This window comes from Equus caballus, chromosome 10 (genome assembly GCF_041296265.1).
Source record: "Equus caballus isolate H_3958 breed thoroughbred chromosome 10, TB-T2T, whole genome shotgun sequence".
NCBI classification, from domain to species: Eukaryota; Metazoa; Chordata; class Mammalia; order Perissodactyla; family Equidae; genus Equus; species Equus caballus.
The window spans coordinates 41,123,822-41,137,834 of NC_091693.1; the positions used below are offsets into that span (position 1 = coordinate 41,123,822).

The following is a 14,013-nucleotide window of genomic DNA, read 5'->3' on the forward strand; positions in this document are numbered from 1 at the left end:
AAAATGGGCAGAGGATATGACCAGACATTTTTCAAAGGAAGATATACAGATGGCCAAGAGACACATGAAAAGATGCTCAACATCACTAATCATCACGGAAATGCAAATTAAAATTACAATGAGTTATCACCTCACACCAGTCAGAATGGCTATCATTACCAAGACAAAAAACAACAAACGTTGGAGAGCACGTGGAAAAAAGGGAACCCTCATACACTGATGATGGGAATGCAAACTGGTGCAGTCACTATGAAAAACTGTATGCAGATTCCCCAAAAAACTAAAAAGAGAAATACCATATGATCCTGCTATCCCACTTCTGGGTATCTACCCAAACAACTTGAAATCAACAATCCAAAGTAACATAAGTACCCCTATGTTCACTGCAGCATTATTCACAATAGCCCAGACATGGAAACAATCCAAGTGCCCATGACTGACGACTGGATAAAGAAAATGTGGTACAGACATACAATGGACTACTGCTCGGCCATAAAAAGACAAAATTATCCCATTTGCAACAACATGGATGGACCTGGAGGGTGTTATGCTAAGTGAAATTAAGCCAGACTGACAAAGACAAATACCAGATGATTTCACTCGTATGTGGAATATAAACCAACACATGGACAAAGAGAACAGTTCAGTGGTTACCAGGGGAAGGGGAGTGGGAGGTATGCACAGGGGGTGAAGGGGACACTTAGGTGGTGACAGACAAGAAATAATGTGTAAATCAAACTATCATGAATCTCAATTTTTAAAAAAAGATGTATTAAAACTTTAATTACGCTTTTAACCTTTGATCCAATAATTCCATTCCTGGATACCAAGAAAAATAAGGGGAAATTTGTGCATAAATGTTTAATGCAGTACAATTTTTATTTTTTCATAAAAAAGAAGCAACCTAATGTCTAACCATTGTGGAATAATTAAGTACTGTAAAAATCAATACAGCATAATACACAGCTGTTAGAAATGTTTACAAAAAGTTTGTGTTAACAAGGAAAGTGCTTATATAACTATTATTGGAAAAAATAAAATTCAAACCAGTATATACAATATGATCTCAACTATACGTATTCACTGAAAAAATACTGAAAATAATGAATATCTTCCTATCTGAACTAAGGAACTGAAAAAAAAATTACAAAGCAAGAGATACATATACTCTAAAATAGTGTCTGGGCAGCATCAATTTTAGATGATTTTATTTCTCTCAATATATTTTTATTTTCTAGTAAAATGAAATTGCATTACTTTCATAATTAGAATAATTGGTTTTAATATTTAGAAGAACTAACAATCCCATTGATAAAATTAGTGTTAAAAGTACAGTGGTTCTAGTAACGTATGAAAAATGACATGCGCACAGCAGCACTACTCCTCTTCACTGCAGCACTACTGAAGTAGTAAAGGACTAAAACAGTCAAAATGACCGTCAATAAGGAACTGGCTACATCCACTACAAACGCCCACACCACGAAGGACAGTACTATGAAGCTATTAAGGGAATGAGGACTATCTGTATATTCTCTGCAGTCTGAAGTGATCCCCAGGATGTATGAAGAAAAGGAAGAGAGAGAAAAGTATGTATAGCATGCTACCATTTATCAGAGAAGGACAGTTATAAACTTACATATGTAATTTTTATATTTTTAAAAAGCAGAAGGATAAACTAAACACTTAAAAAGAAAAATGGGTCCTCTAGGGCAGGGCCATCCAACAGAACTTTCAGCAACAACAGGGGTGTTCTATAATCTGTGCTGTCCAGTATGGTAGCTGGTCACATGTGGCTACTGAACACTCGAAATGGGGCAAGTGTGACTGAGGAACTAATTTTTAATTCTGTTGAATTTCAATTAATTTAAATTTTAAAGGCCATGTGTACTGGCGATTAGCTGATTAACAATACAGCTGGAGGGGAAAGGGGGAAGCACAATTTAGGGACAGGGGTAGGCGCTAGACTTCTTTATCTATAACTTTTGTAGACTTGACTTTGGAAATTATAATTTTTAGAAATTAGATTTTTTAAAAGCAATTCTTATAACAAAAGGAAATGAAACAAATCTAACTACATACACAGTTGGTAAGATCACATAGATTAACCAGTTCAAATGACTTTAAAACACAATGATTTTACTTTATATCCCTAGTGAGATATATCTATATCCTACTGACAAAAAAAGCGCAGAAAGTCTTTTTATAAACTATTTTCAAAACTCATATTGTTGGTATTGTTATTCTCCGACTAGTACATATACATTGTAAAGCAAATGAGTAATTATGTTGCTGCGGTTAGACATTAGAATTTTCAACGTGGGAAGAAACAAAAATAAGCTAATATGAGTATTAAAACCAGTGAAAAATGTGAATTAGGAGTATCAGTATGAATTTATGATAGACTATTTCTTAGCTCTGTCCACTGAAAAATCCTAGAAATAACAAACTAGTAGCAACAAGCATTCCTAGCACCCAGATGTAGTGTCTAAATACTATTTCCTTTTAAAAGAAACTAGAGCTCTCTATAAAATGTCTTATTCCATTCCTGAGAATTCCATCCCATCTTGTACAGAAACATACAAGATGAAGCTAAGAATCTAGAAATTTGGTCACACTAGAAAGCAAGGAAGACATCAGACACTACTGATGGAGTGTCAAAAGGGCTCAGGAGCCAACTCGATGAAGCTCCTACTAGCTAGAGATGGGACAATCTCATAATCAATGAGAATTATATCACCAAAGGATTAAAACACATTAAATATGTTTAAATCCATGAGGCCATATGATATTTTAAGAAACTAGTTCCCTTTGGAAAATGCTAGGGAACCAACGCATTCATCTGAAAATCAATATGTAAAGAGAAAAAAATCAAACATGTATCTTGCCTACGCTGTTACAAGCTGTATCTCAAAACAACAAAATAGCAGATAACGGGCAGTATGTCTTAACAGAATTATACTAGCTAATAAATGAAAAAGGAAATATTAGAATAACAGAACTGGAATATTGCCATTTTGCAGTCACTAATGAAATAATGAAGCTAGACAATGATCACTAACAGCTGCTAACACCACAGAAAAGAAAAAACCAGACACTGCGTGCCTCCAGATAGGACACAATGATACCGGTGAAGTAATCTGCTCCTCCTACAAGAAAAATTAAGTCTGATTCTGATCAAATCTCTAAATGTAAATGACAAGTTACAGAAAACAGAAGGGAGAGATGTACAAGGAAGCAATTAGCAAAATCCAGACTGGCAAATTCTATAGGACAAACTGGTTTCTTTAACACATGAATTGCAAGCAGAAAAAGAAGAGATACAGTGATATCTATATATTAAGAAAGTCTTATGGAAAACAAACAATTGCAATCTGTGAACCTTATTTCAATCCTGATTCAAACAGAACATGAAAAAAATTATAAGATAACTGAGAAAATTTAAACATTGACTAGATGTTTCATGATATTAAGGAATTACTATTGCTTTAGGTGAGATAATGATATTTGTGGTTATTTTTTTAAAAAGAACTCTTATCTTTTAGAGATATATATTGAGATATTTATGGATAAAATTAAATAATGTCTGGGGTTTATTTCAAAATAACCCAAGGGGAAGTAGGTAAAGGTAGAGATGAAAAAAGATTGGCCATGAGTTAATACTTATGTAAACTGGATGACAGAGATCGCGGCTTCATTATTCCAGTATCTCTACTTCTGTAGCTGTCTGAAATTTTCCTTAGTAAAGAATATTTTTTTAAAAAGTAAGCAAACAGACAAAATTAGAACTCTGATTTTACTTCCTGCTTTATTAGTGCCTGGCAATCTCAGTCTGTTACAATTAACTACTGGATCTGAAATCAGCAATTCCAACAAATACTAATATTAAAAAATATATAAATTGGCCCGAATCTTTCACTCTGCAATTATCAAAGAAAATATTTACACATTTTTTAAAAACTATCTAGGGACCGGCCCAGTGGCACAGCAGTTAAGTTTGCAAGCTCCACTTCAGCGACCCGGGGTTCACCTGTTGAGATCCCGGGTGCAGACCTAAGCACTGCTTATCAAGCCATGCTGTGGCAGGTGTCCCACACATAAAGTACAGAAAAATGGGTATGGATGTTAGCTCAGGGCCAATTGTCCTCAGCAGAAAGAGGAGGAAGGGCAGCAGATGTTAGCTCAGGGCTAATCTTCCTGAAAAAAATAAATAAAAATTTAAAAATAATAAAACAAAAAGAAATTTTTAAAAGACTGTCTAGAAAACAAGGATGATGGATTAGAGCAATTAAGTGGCTCCACCACTTATTAGCTATGCAAATCTGGAGAAGTCACCTAACTTCTCCATCTAAATCTAAATCTCAATTTTCTCATTTATAAAATGGGAAAAACAATAGTAATTTCCTTAGAGAATTGTTGTGATGATTAAATGAGATAATTCACTAACTATCACACAATAAGCACTAAGTAAAGACCAACAATTATATTTACAATTCAAACATACAAAATGCTCAATAAGTTGATTGGTGTTCCTTGTTAAAGACTTTCAGTTTTAATTCAAATAACATAAGTACAAGTTGATTATATGGTATAGATGAAGATTATTTCTGTTTATACACGTGTATTAGAAACAGCTCCCTAACACCTGTCCCATCTAAGTCAGAGGTGCCACCTAACTTTTCACTGCAAAGATTAAGAATCCACAAAACATTACCTGCCACTCATATCCTATGTACCAGCACTCGCTCTCTCCCTCTGCCCCAAATATATGCATACAGTTTAAAAAAAAAAAGAAGAGGGGCCAGCACAGTGGCGCAGCAGTTAAGTTCACGTGGTCCGCTTTGGCAGCCTGCGGTTCACCAATTCAAATCCTGGGCCTGGACCTACGCACCGCTTACCAAGCCATACTGTGGCAGGCATCTCACAAATAAAGTAGAGGAAGATGGGCACAGATGTTAGCTCAGGGTCAATCTTCCTAAGCAAAAAGAGGAAGATTGGCAGTGGATGTTAGCTCAGGGCTGGTTTTCCTAAAAAAAAAGAAGAGGAAAAAAGGAAATACGCAGAGCCCCATTATGCAAGTCCTACTCCCTGGAGAACTATTTTAATGGCTTATATTTTTATGCTTATACTATTTTTTGAATTAGCAATTTTAGACTATGAAAGATGAGGATTTAACTCACATCTCATTTTAAATGGTTCAACATGCAACTACACATTGGTTATGCAGGAAATTTTCCTTATAATTCCTAATTGTCCTTTTTTCTTATTGAGAGGAAAAAACATCCTTCTTATCATATCACAGATATCTATCAGCTTCTTAGTCATTCAATCTACAGCCTGAAATCCATTCCATTCTTCCTCTTAAGGATATTTTTCTTGGAGACCAATGATTTCCTAATCTAACTTAAGCCAACTACTTTCCAGACCTGTTACACCACTGTCATTCTGGAATTACTTTTATTGTACTCCTGAGTTAATCTATTATTTCTAGTAGCCCATGGCATCATCTTTATTAGTTTTCATCATCATTTTACTGGTCCATATCCTCAAGTAACTTCTTGAGAAAGGGTAAATGGATTAGGAGGTAAATGTTCCGATTTCCCGTAGCCTGGGAATGTCTTTATTTTGCCCTCATACTTGATAGTTTTCATAGGTTCCAAATTCTATGACAAGTCATCTTCTCTCAGAACTTTGGAGACACTGTCTCACTGTCTTCTAAGCCCTCAGAGCTGCTAGTGAGACGTTACAGTCATTCTCTTAATCAACAGAGTTTTTTTTGAGCTCTCACTATGTAACAGAAATGAAAACAACAAATCTTTGCCCTTATGGAGTTTACACACTAGTTATGCTCATCTGATTCTCTTTCCTTTATAGGTTTCTTTTTTTCCCTCCCTAGGAGCTTTTAGGATGTTCCCTCCTGTAATAAGGAAATTTCACAACAATTTGCCCAGGTGTTGGTCTTTTTTTCACTGATTGTGTTGTCCTATTCTCCCCTTCTTCCTTTCAACCTAGAAACTTACATTTTTAAGCACCAGAAATTTTTTTTTAAAGATTTTATTTTTCCTTTTTCTCCCCAAAGCCCCCTGGTAGATGGTTGCATTATTTTAGATGTGGGTCCTTCCCGTTGTGGCATGTGGGACATGGCCTCAACATGGCCTGACGAGCGGTGCCATGTCTGCACCCAGGATCCGAACGGGCGAAACCCTGGGCTGCCACAGTGGAGTGTGTGAACTTAACCACTCAGCCACGGGGCCGGCCCCAGCACCGGAAATGTTTTGTTACTTTTTGATAGTTGATTTTTCCTTTACTCTTTTTGAAACTTCTACTGGTTAAATAACAGACCTGCTCTCTTTGTCTTTTTGCTATTTTCAAAGAGATTTACTCAATTTGTCTTCTAAACCATCCAGGTGCAAACATCTTAATTTCCAAGAACTGTTTCTTATTCTCATCTTTAAAATAATTATTCTGTTCTTGCTTTACTGAGGCAATATATCTTCATTTCTCTGAGAGCACTACATAGATATTTTATGTCTATTCTGTCTAATTCTGATCCAGGAACTATCTCTGTTTCAAATGGTCATGGTTTTTCTGTTTATCTTAGGCTTCTTATTTATATACTGCTGGTTTTATTTCTTTGAGGGTAATTTTTGGTTGGCCATTGACAGTTTAGAAAGAAGAGAAAGGAAGAAGAAATGGAAACTGTGTACATGTGAGTAGGGCTTTCCGACAGGCACACGTTGCTTTAGGATGAACAGCAGAGAATCAGCCATTATGCAGGGGCCTCCCTAAAAGCTAGAATCAGGAGGGATTATCTCCTAACACAAATGTCCACCATGGCAACTCTGCTTCTCCTTAGTGTTGTCTTTGTTTTTATTTCCTGAAGAAATTACCTCTGTCTTTTCTGATGCGAAAGGGAGGGAGGCACAAGGGGCAGGGAGTATTACACTGACCATCACTGTGCACGGGCTTGGGTGGGAAAGGAGGCACAAGTATTCCATATATAGTTTTTCAATTATTCTTCCTTCCCGTTTGCAATTTATCCTTTCTCTCTGACTTTTTAAATCCCAAGATTCTCTGAGATTCTGTTAGATACACCAGAATCTTTCTTTACTGCAGTTCCCTCTTAAATATTTGGGAAAATAGTTCTCTCCTCTGTTTCATCCATTGTTAGTCTTTGTATCTTTCAGAAATGTGTTGTAATCTCTCATCTACCGCAAAAACTCTATCATCCCTTCAACGTTATAGGTTTATTCTTTTTTCCTTAATATTACTTTAATGTTGCCTCCAAGGAGAGAGGAGACGAGAACATATGGTCAGATCTACATCTTTAACAGCAAATATAAGTCATTTTTAAGCCAATTATTTCTAACAATTATTCTCACCCTTTTAAAACAATTTGATATATGCACTTTTCCTAAATCCATGAAACTACTATTTAATTCATGCACTCATTGAGTCAACAAAAATTACTGACGATACAGATGCCATTTTAGACAATGAGGAAACCAAGATGAGCAAGAATACACCGAGTTCCTTTAGGGCAGGACCTGGCTCTTCCATCAAAGAGAGATAATTAAGAAAAACATTCCCAATAAGTTATTTATGCATCCTTTATATATTCCCTAAAAATATTACATGCTAATTACATGAAAACACTTTCTTAATAGTGATAACAAATTCAAGAATATCCCCAGAAACACTAGAGAATATTTTATCTTTGCCAGACTTCTGATTATTTAGGATTTATTCTGAAATAAGGCAGGTATTTCTAACCTACATATACTGGTATCACCGCATACTACGTTACAATTTTTCATGACAACAAACAAGTATTCTTTAGAAACTATAGCCACCCAAAGATGTAAGCCTTCCTAGAGAATGGAAATTTACACACTTGTGAAAATTCACTTTTAAAAAATTCATCCTTGATCCTTGTAGAAACACTGTTGCCTGGCTGACAGTGCTGTCAGAAAAACAGTTCAAACAAGCAAAGAGGCAAACAAAAGTTAACAAATTAAAGAAAAAAGGAAGACATGAAATATTATACCAAAAGAAGAAAGGAAGAAATAGATAAACATGAGGTAAGGCAACTATTAGAATAATAATTATTAATTTTTTAATAAAGTATAAACAAATAAAAAAGTGCTATAGCTTAATAAGATTACATAGCAATTTAGCACTGGAAGGAATCCTAGAGAACCACTCCTTTCTTTGCAGAGATTAAGGAAACTAAGGGCCAGAAAAACAAAGGGACTTACCCAAGATCACAATGTATCCGCGGTCACGGAGCTAAGTTAGTAAAACTTGAAATGGACTACAAGTTTTTCTGACTTTTAGTTGAGTGACCTATTTAATATTTCGAAATCAGCAACCAGATGAGCATGACCTCACCTCTGAAGCCACCTCCACCTGCATATATCCCACACCGTTGCGCTCCCTCTGCTAAAACTGAAGAAGCATTTCTGCTCCTTTTAAGAACTAAACCTTTCGCCTGTCTTCTTTCCCACACCTTCTCTCCGTCTCAAGGATTGTGCCCTCTCTACAGGATCATTCCTATCAACAAAGAGGCTCTAATAAACCTCTTGCTTGACTCCATGTCCTACCGCATCTACAACCCAATTTCTCTACCCCAATTTTCCAATAAATTTTTTTTGAAGAGTAATCTATAATCTAGAATGTTATCTCTACTTCTTTTCCAACCATTTTCTTCTGAATCCACACTAGTCACGTTTTCACCCCTACCATTCCACTGAAATAGCTTTTGTCAAAATAGACAATGATGGTCATTTTGGCTAAATCCAACAGCCAATTTTCTGTCCTACTCGTCCTTGACCTCATAGCAGGATTTGACACAACTAACCATTCCCTCTTTCCTGAAATACTCTCTTTTCTTATTTAGTTTCCACAGCCATCTGCTCTCCTGGTTTTCTTACTGTCTCACTGGCTGTCTCTTCTCAGGCTCCTCTGTTGAATCTCCCTGCTCTTCCTGATCTCTAAATGTTGGAATACACAAGGCACCACATATTGGCCCTCTTTTCTTTACCTACACTCTCTCCTTAGGTGATCTCATCTAGATTAATTTACCTTGACTTCCAGATTCATATACTCACGTTCCTATTCAACAACTCCATCTGGGTATCTAAAAATCATTTCAGAATTACAGGTCCAAAACCAAAACCATGATCTGTCCCCTCTCTACCCCCACCCTTTCCTATTTTTCTGATCTCATTAAATGACACCTCCATGTACTAAATTACTCATGTTGCAAATCTAAGGATCACTTTTGATTCCTTCTTAATCTTACATCCCAACCATCTGTAAAACCAGATGGTTTTATCTCCAAAATATATTCCAGATTTGCTTATTTCTTACCATCCCCACTGCTACTGCCCTAGTCCAAGCCACCATCTTTTCTCACTTGAACTTCCGCAACCGCTTCCTAACTGATATGCAGCATCATCCTTGCTTCACCAGTCAGAGAAAGCTACCTGACACAGACATTAGACAGCATTATTCTCCTGCTTAACACCCCTCAACGGCTTCCTACAGTCTTCAGATTCCTGAACCAGATCTGCAAACTCCTACAAGATCTAGCCTTTCTGTGTACTTCTCCATCCTTATTTCATGCCACTCGTCCCCTCACCTGCTTTTTCAGCCAACGTGGCCTTCTTTTGTGCCCCCAACATGCCAAGTTTTGTGCCCCCAACATGCCAGGTTTGTTGCCACTGCTGCCTGGCTACCTCTGCTGCCAGCAAAAGAGCTCATAACAGGCAACTAGACGTGTAAAATAAAAATGACCTTAGAGAGAAAGATATAAATAAGGAAATCTCTCTCCCCAAAAAGGAAAATAACTAACTAAAGAAAAGGAAAAGAACTAACTAAAGACGGGATAAAGATAAAAACAATATTGCTGCATTGAAACTGCAACCTCTTCTCTCCTATAAAGGAGAAAAAATGTTTAGAAACAAATAAAACCAAGTAGTTTTTCCACTCCTCTACTCATATGTTCCAGGATATTCCTGAGCATTTTCTTATCCTACATTTATTTACAGAACATCTGCTCTTGCTTAAACACAAAACTATGTTTACATTTTAAGGATGGTTTCCTAGACTTCAAGTCAGATCACAGTAAATTCTAGACTTAAAATTTAAGGCATCATCAGCTTCTTTTAAACAGCATTTTGAAATAATGGGTCAAATGAAAGCATCTTAACTACAGTGTATTCCTAAAGTTTAGTCAAATGAAAACACCAGAGAATATTCATTCATTCATTCATAAGGCATTTATTGAACAGCTACTAAGTGTCAGGCACTTAACTATGGATCAAAGTGGAGATACAAAAATAAGTAAGACACAACTGATCCCCTCGTTAAGAGTTAAGGAACTCCCCAGACAAGAAGAAAAGGTAATGCAAGAGTAAACGTACTAACGATAAAGGGAAGTTAAGGAAGCTAAGTAAACTCAAAACTAAGAACAGAGGACAGAAGGGAGTTTGGGAAGGTTTCCAAAGGAGGTAAGGCCTAAACTGAGTCTTTAGGTATTAGCAGAGGTTAAGCACAAGTATGATTTAGGTTGTGTGTTTGTGTTCTGGTGGGGTGGAACGATAGATGAGGCTAGTAAAAGAAGGCAGTTGGTGAGGGAAGACCCTATTTCAGTAAGACGAAGCAGCGTGTGCAAAAGTAAAAGGCATGAGATATATGTGGCATTTCATCAAAAGGCCAATAGTTTACAACTGTGCTGTCCAACACAGTGGCTACTGAGCACTGAAATGTAGCCAGTCAGATTGAGCTATGCTGTAAGTATAAAATACACATGAGATTTTGAAAACTTAGTGCATAGAAAAGAACATAAAATCTCTCGTTAATAATCTTTTTTATATTTATTATATGTTGAAGGAGTAGCTGAGATATATTGAGCTAAATAAAATATATTATTAAAATTAATTTCACCTGTTGGTATTTTCTTGTGTGGCTACAGAAAAAATGTTAAATTACGTTTTGGTCAACAACAAAACGCATATACGACAGCGGTCTCATAAGATTAGTACCATAGAGCCTAGGTGTGTAGTAGGCTATACCATCTGGGTCTGCGTGAGTACACTCTGTGTTGTTCACAACGGTGAATCACCTAAGGACATGTTTCTCAGAACATATCCCCGTGCTCAAGCAATGAAAAACTGCATATGGTTCACGTTACGCTTCTATTGGACAATCTTGGTTTAGAACTCCACTGGCTGGGGGGTAATGATAAAGAAATAATAAGTCAGGCACAATTAAGTGGAAGAGGCCATTAAAAGAAGGATCTTTACATCATACTAAGAAGTTGGGTGGAAACAAACCAAAGATCTTCAGTAGGATTAAAAAGATCAGATCTGACATTTACAAAGTCCATCTCCAACCCAAGAATTAGAGGGCAATAAGGCTGAAGAAAGAAGACCAGCTTGTCTTGAAATCATTTGACAAAGGATAGCGGTGTGAACTAAGGTAGGATAACTAGAGATACAGAGTGCAAAACTGAGTCAGAAATGTTTATCAAATAAAATAAACTGGACATGGTGAGAGATTATACATGGAGTACGAGAAGAGAGAAGAAACTAAATGAATTCCAAAGTTTTGGGCTTGCAAAACTGGGTGAATACGGTACCACTGAATAGGACAGGTTTGGTGGGGCAAGGGGATGGGTTCAATATTAGACAAACTAAGCTAAGGATGCCTGTGGGAAATCAAAGCTAATACAAAAAATTAGCTATATAAATTGGGAGCTAACTCAAGAGTTCCAGGACAGAGATAAAAAACTGAGACTACATCAACAAAATACAGATGGTGGAAGCGAAGACTACCAAACGCCTGAGGATGAACTAGCCGAGAAAAGAACAGAGTGAAGAGAAGGCAGAAGACTGAATTATGAGGAAACACAATAATTAAATGATGGGCAGAGGAGGAGGATCCCACAAAGGAGATCAAGAATGACAGGCAGGAGAACCAGGAGAGGGTAGCGTCTTTATCATAAAGGATTTCTACTGTGTCTTACAGAATTACAGCTACATGATTGTTTAACAGAACAGATGTGACTGACAAAAAAAAAAAATCTCTTTTCCAAAGTCACCAATTACTTTTTGATATTTGAAATAACACTTTGTCAACTGAGAGAATCAAAACAAACTCTTATTTTCTATTATGTGTTTGGATAATCGCATAAGTCAACATGCAACAAAAATCCCAAAGTGAAATATTTAGAATGGTAATATAAAATTCAAACATGGAAATACAACTGGAAAAAACAGAGATTAAAATAACAACCATGCTAGAGACAGTAAAGAATCTCCAGACCCATATCCTTTTTCAAGTTTTACTGTTTTCCAAACTGCATGGAGCCCCTCTCGCCAAAAAAAAAAAAAAAAATTTAAATGATGACTGTTGATCCTGAAGAAATATCTTATCCAAGTTCTTAACCTGAAGATAAAGGACGAACACAAACATGCACGTGCCCGTGTACTTTCCTAGGGAGAGGAGCCAAAACTTTCTTCAGACTTTCAGCGGGGGGTCCACAAGGGAAAAGATTAAGAAAATCGCCAGTCAATGCAGCCCACAGAATAGCTCACACAAACCAAAAACCAATAACAAATCCATCCAATTTTTTTCATTTACCTAAGTAACATTTCAATAAAATCAATCCTCACAACATATCTACAATTTCCATTCTCAAACGGAAAAAAAATATGGTTCTAGTAATTTGTTACTAGGCAGTAATTCGTTGCCAATTGATGTTAGTAATCTGTCCAAGGCCACAAAGTGAATAAGAGGTTTATACTCAGGTGAACTGGACGGGTGCTCTTCACAACTGTTAAACACTGCTCCTTGGTCCTCCCAAGGTACAAAACCGAGTATCTGACCACCTACGCCAACTCATCTATTCCAACAAGGCACATTTTTGCCAACCCTCTTTCCTCCTTTCATCTCATCCGTGAAGGATGTGGAAAAATTTCACAGCCAGGACAAGTGAGGTTTTCCACTCTAACCAGTCTTAATCTCCCCCTATTTATCATCCCAGAGCTACCAAAAGCCTCACAGCCTCTTCCCCTTCTTGGCCCCGTCCCTCCTGGCTCATCTTCAGTCTCCACAGCCTCTAGGGTTTTCTAATAAATCCTAACCCCTTCTTCCAGGGCCTCCTGCACCGCGCTCCCTTTCTCCTCGTCCCGATCTCAACCCTTCCCCAGCTCCTCCTCCGCCCCGTCACTTCCCGACCCCCACCTGGCAGTCCCTCTCCCCTCCTCCGGCCCGCTGCCGCTGCCCGGGTCTGACTTCCTTTCCGAGGACTGTCTTCTCCCCGCTCGCCACAGCCTCCCCGCCTCTAATCCTTTCATCCTTCCCGCTTGGACAGCTCCACTCGCACGCCGCGACCCACGACCACCGCCTCGCCAGCTCCCCACGCCCCGGCCGCGTCCCCTCGCACCGCGACCTCACGAGTCTCCACGCCCACCCAGAGCCCAGCGCCACCCCCCGACCCCCTCAGGGCCGACGCGGCGGCCCGCCTGCTTGCCTTCTCTCCGCCGACCGGACTCCCCGCCGGGGCCTCGGCGTCGGGCCCCCGAAGAGCGGGTGCCTGGCTCCTGCGAGGCTGCGGAGGCCGCGGGGCGGGCGCCGAGGTTGCCGGGTTGCGGGAAGTTTGAACACAAGGCCAGGGTAGGGGCGGGGACGGCAGCTCCCAGGCGGCGGAGGCGCGGCTACCTCGGCTCCACGGTAACGGAGGCAAAGACCCAGACTGCACTGCGGGGCGACCGCAGCCAATGGTGCCCGCCCTCGATCTCTCATTGGTGTCTGTCTCCAGGTTGCGCTTTCTATTGGCTTAAGTGGAACGGGAAGGCGGGACGAGAAGGACGAGAGAAGGCGGCCATTGGTTGGTCGCTCTAGCGGCCCCGGCGATCTACAGTAGGAAAGTCGTTCGCGCCGCCGCTCCTCAAAGCGGCCGGCCATTTAGGCTGTATGGAGCCAGGCGCGACGCGGGGCGTGCCGGGC

At 38.8% G+C, this 14,013-nt stretch overlaps 1 protein-coding gene across 3 annotated transcripts in view; it reads right to left on the reverse strand.

Moving 5' to 3' along the window:
* LCA5 (lebercilin LCA5) overlaps positions 1–13,761 on the reverse strand; it is a 67,911-nt gene extending 54,150 nt beyond the window's left edge. Inside the window, exons 1-2 of one of the 3 annotated variants that reach the window (XM_070223508.1) lie at positions 13,249–13,430; positions 8,256–8,343 (exon numbers count right to left, since the gene is read on the reverse strand). The gene's annotated coding sequence lies outside the window, so the exon portion shown is untranslated. Of the gene's footprint in view, positions 1–8,255; positions 8,344–13,248; positions 13,452–13,537 lie in introns of those variants that run through there. The other 2 variants (XM_014733895.3, XM_070223507.1) reach the window with 2 other exon arrangements.
* Between the last annotated feature and the right edge of the window lie 252 nt (positions 13,762–14,013).